Genomic DNA, 5,476 nt, shown 5'->3' with positions numbered 1-5,476 from the left:
GCGGTTTTTGTGGGTCATCCTCGTACTGCAGGCGTCTCGTGTAGCGGGAACGTTTTGAGGTGAAGGCGGCTGACTGATGAACTGCCATCTGCTGTACGGATATCTCTGTTTCGACAATGAAAATTTTTTTTAAAAGGAAACACGAGCAGACCGTTAACTCTTCTTCCACGTGCTTGGAGATATGCTATCTTCAGCATTGGTGGTGGTGGTGGTGGTGGTGAAACTTTTTTGTCCCTTCCGCATTTAACCGGTGCATTTAAACAAAACGGGAGCATCTCCCGTTTGTAACACACGAATCCGTAATAACCGCAGCTTTCCAAGGAGATTGAGTTCCTTGGAGTCTCGCGGAGATATATGCGCACCTTTCCTTGGTAAATGTTCTAAATATAGTCGTCATCGTCAACGACAACAACAGCTTATCTTATGTACACTGCAGGACGAAGGCTTCTCCCAGTGTTCTTGAACCCACCCTGACCAACGCGAGCTAATTTTATTTTACGCCTCTCTTAATTTTGCCATGGCAACGTAAGCTTCACTCAGTTGCAGGACTCAGAGAAGTATAGTACAAGTCCTCATATAATTGTGGATTTTAACCAATTCAGAGGTAGTGATCGGAAAAATATTTAGAAACAATTGAGCGATGTTATAAACATAAGATAGACGTGACGAAGAAACAAGCGGAAGAAATTCAACTGGCATGGCTCGAAAAATATGTATATAGGATATTTCTTAAACATTAGAAGAAGAAGCAGATGGATGTTATAGGCACCGTCCCATGACTCTGTGACTGTCATAAATATAAATTAGATAAGTTGACAGGTGTTCGCTAATAATGCAAAGCTCTCAAGAGAATCAAAGCCATCAATCCTACTACAATTTCGTTACAAGCGCGAAATGGTGACATTTTAAACGGGCATCAAAAAGAAGTCTTCGGATGTTAGGTGCCACTACCAGTCTTTCTTGCTTGAATCTCTAGCTTACAAAATATATCGTTTCTCTTAAAATGAGCAAGACAAGCATAAACTTTTTTTTTTCTCTGATGACATGAAACAATATTTGTTCTGCCTTCGTGGAATATAAGAACTAGAATCAGTGGATACGAAACTAATGCGCTCTACCTTCTTTGTTTGCCAGACATTGTGTGTTGCAGAGGTGTTAGCGGCGCTTTGATGATACTGCACTTGTTGTGTTTCCTGTACGTGTGGAAATGTGTTTTTAGCGTCTCTCACAGCTGTAGCTGTACGTTGTGATCCTCGACAGTGAATGAGTTTCTGCTGCAGCACTCCGCGGTGCTGTGGTGAAGCCCAACACATCACCGTCTCCTGCGTTTATGCGTTTGTCCTGTGGCCTTTTTCCTTTGGTCTCACGTCAATTTCCAGTTCACTTCCTGTATCTTCAAACTCTTATTTTACGCAAAGCTGCTGTACAATAACGATACCCGAAATGAGCTATCGCTTCCTCCCATCACGGACGCAACAGACCCCTTGGTTATCGGTATAGATGGGTTCTGATTCGATAACAAACGAATCGAAACGCTTTGCGATATAGTTCCACATATGACGCGGTACGCTCTATCAGTGTCTTTTTCCCAGACAAGGAAACTCACGGACCGGGCGTATCTCTTAAATGTGACGTACACTCTTAATCAGGTCCTGGTTAAATGCTGGCTATACCCAGGAAACCAAACGAAATATTTCCGGTTTCCTCGCTATATCCAGCACTTTAAGCGGGACCTGATTAAGAGTGTACCAGAAACAGGTGTGAAACAATTAACGTAGTGCCACATCTTCTCTACCTACAACCGATGGAATTCACGTTTGCTCAGATGGCTGCAACCAAAACCAAAGTTCAGCGTCCCCATTTTGTATACCTCTATGAGAGAACAGATAATGCTCCAATTGTCGAACTTTACAGTTCTACGACAGCAGGATGTAATGATATACTATCTAACCCGCCGCAGTGGTCTAGTGGTTATGGTGCTCGACTGTTGACCCGAAGCTATAGCGGGACCGAATGCCGACTGCAGCGGCCGAATTTAGACGGAGGCGAAATGCTAGATGTCCGTGCTTAGATTTAGGCGCACGTTAAAGAATACCAGATGGACAATATTTTCGGAGCCCTCCACTTCGGCATTCCTCATAATCATATTGTCACGTGGTTGTGACCATGAAGAAGGCTCCATCGAGACTCGGAAATGCGGAACTCTTTATTTAGGCGGACTTGTTCCCGGAAAATGAAGGGTCGAAGTACAAGCAGTTCAAGCTGTACACCGATAGTGGCTTGAACAGCGTCGGCAGTCGAGTAATCTGATCTGCGGTAAGGCGCGTAGGCATTTATAACCCTATTGAACCTAATATTTGGTGGCCGCGTTAGTTCCAGAATAAACTCTACTGTACTCGTTGTGCGCTCAAGCCTATCAGGAGATCCTAAAACAATCGAGAATGTTCCGTATTTTTGGTAAATCGCCAATTCTCCGAAATTCGGAGTTTAATTTTGCATTATTCTCAATACTCCGATATCTTCGATGATATCTGAACACAAGAACACCAGAACACACGAAGCGTGCTTTAGTTGTTTGAACGCACAAACACGTATGCACACAAGCACAAATACTTGAATGCAAAACGCCTACGTTTGTGCGTATTACAACCTTAAAGCTTGTGATAATATAGACGCAAACATACATTACGAGGTCCGTATATTCGATGTCATCAGGCGCGCCCCAATGCCACCAGGGGACCGTATATCAAGACGTCGTCTCGCGCTTCCTGGGACCCTGTACACAGGTTCACGTCTCCCGCTCCATGCGCGACAAGCCCATTGTTACATGCGCGATTGGTGCGGTCTACGAAATACTGTTGACGTGAGGTAAAGTTTATATCGACCAAACCAGCCGACCTATCAATGACCGCTTAGAACATGCCTTTACGATAAAAAACGAAACAGGGTCATATTGATACTAAAAAGACTGGGCGTGTAAACACGGGCACAAGAGAGAAGTCAAGACACCACAAACGCCTGACTTCTCTCTTGTGTCCGTGTTTTCACGCCCAGTCTTTTAGCGTGAATACATACCAACTAGCTCAGCTCTCCGTTATTCTAAGGGTCATATTGATCGTAGAAATAGGAGTTTATCGGATAAATCCGAACTGTCACACGCTTTCCCGGCGAGTGCTTATTGGATTTTTTCGGAATTATCCGAAAACACGAAGCTATGGTTATAATCAACAGTTAGACAATTTCCTGACATCTTTACAGCGTCCACCGAGAACGAAAGGCGGATGTCGGTAGATGGGGTGCACACAGAGTTGTTCATCCGACCCGAACATAGCACACGTATATCATATATATCCAAACCAACTATAACTCCCCAACACAATATCACGACAGTTTCAATGGTTTTATGCAGGTGCGTGATGTATACTTTCATTGTATACCTTACGTTTTTTTTTTCTTCTTTTTGTTCCTTTGCAGATGACGTCATAACGACATCCCCTGGACCCGGAATGTAGAAGCACCTAGCAAGCCGTGATCGCGTGGGAAGTCGTCTTTCGTGTTTAGAGATTAAATTTTGAATAAATGACAAGTTTAAAAGATTTCATAAAAGCGACGTGTACGCCCCTTTCTTGGGTCTCTCTGTCTCTTTTGTTTTTTTTTTGTCCTTTAAGTAACATGGTTGGGCATGACATTGAACACCTTCATTAATAATCGTGCAAAATGACGCAGATGGTGCAAATGGAAGTGGTCCACTCTAAAAACTGGTAAGCGATTGCAAGAGTAAAAAAGCCGAGTTACTCTTCGGAGTGTTATCTTACTCTCGCAAAGCATCGCATAGAGTGAAATGCACGTTCACTCTGTACGAAAGGAGAGAGTGAAATGTGCATCTGAGAGAGTGGAATGCCCGTATACTCTTCTGGCATGACAGAGTAAAACGCAGTTATACTCCTGCTCCTCTTGTAGGATATATCGATGTGCCGGCATACCGCGAGCGATGACCACTCATTATTAAGCACACGCACATAAAGTAGAGACGACTGCATTCGTCGCGGGGCTGGAGACGATTAATAAAAAAAAAAAGCAGCGTTTCCAGCGCCTCCCAGTGATTTTCCGTGTACTGGAATGCACTGGAATTCAGCGCCTCCCAGCGCTTTTTAGTGTATTAGAAGGCACTGGAATAAAGCCTAATATCCGCGTTTTTAGCTTTGGATTTGTGCAGTTAAATAAGCGAATATCACCTCATCGAGTCGGTCAACGATCGAAACTACATTCGCAAGGTTTTTAAATTCTTCGTATTTCAATATCCACGTTTTTCGCTCGAACGTCGCGCACGGAGTACACTGCCCTAAGCTAAATGGTCCGTACGGCTAGAGTGCGCTATTACGGCTGTAGTCGCGGAACGTGAACACTAATGACCGAAAATATGTCCAAGGGCGTGAGGAAAACTGAAGTGTTCAATGTGCAGTTCAGAAGTACAGCGTTTTCTACACAGAAATGACTTACCGCTTAGATGGTCAATGCGAATGCCGCACATATCCTCGGTTACGCTGATCTTGTTTGCTGAGGAACGGGCCGGATTGACGTTCTGATACCGGGAAGCACAAAACAAACAAATGAGCTATCTTGTAGGTAAAAACTGGTAAGCGCAAAAAAAAAAACGCAAGAGATAAATAAAAGTTAGTTAAAAGTAGCGCCTGTCCATGTTCAGTCTTCCTGCGTCCCTGTCTTGTTTATTTGCGCTTACCAGTTTTTACCTTCAAGTATGAACCAACTCGCCCAGTTACAAGTTTTATTGAGCTATCTTGTGTTTGGTTGTCGCATGTACGGATATACTCAAACCGGCATTTCTAAACAAGAAAATGAAGGCAGATCACCGATAGGGTCAGTGCAATCAGTGTCAACATGAAAGAAAAAGGGAAGTGCCCGTCGTCTCAGAGTGTGGCGTTGCGGTAGCGCGTCGGACTCCCAATCTCAAGGTCGCTGATTCGAACCTCGCTCGCGCGTGTTTTTTTTTTTTTTTTCTAACGTCGTTTTTTTTTTTGTCGCAGTGCTCATTATTATGTCATCATTACGATCTACGCATGAATAAATTCTCAAAAGCAATTTTAAGGCCCTATTTTGGCCCGAGTTCTGCTATTTCTTTCTTGAGGTGTACTACTACTCCTTTCGGAGGGGTCCGGCTACTCTGCTTCGGCAAGAGTTATGTTACTCTGTTGAGGTGGAGTACTATAGCCCTTTCTGGGGGCATTACTATACTCTGCCTCAAGAAGAGGTGATTTACTCTGGAAAAGAGAGTTAAATATGGGACAAGAATATACTCTCCCAAAGAGAGTGCCCAGCACCCTCTTAGTTCTTGGAGTGTGCAAACTTGCGGCACGGAGATCATTCCCACATAAGAGGCTACCGCATTAGTTCACTTTTCGAATTTTGAAACAAACAGAGTTCGCGGGTTGCATTTAGGCTGCAGCCACAAAAATAG

Source organism: Rhipicephalus sanguineus, chromosome 5 (assembly GCF_013339695.2).
Source record: "Rhipicephalus sanguineus isolate Rsan-2018 chromosome 5, BIME_Rsan_1.4, whole genome shotgun sequence".
NCBI classification, from domain to species: Eukaryota; Metazoa; Arthropoda; class Arachnida; order Ixodida; family Ixodidae; genus Rhipicephalus; species Rhipicephalus sanguineus.
This window is presented reverse-complemented; position numbering follows the sequence as displayed.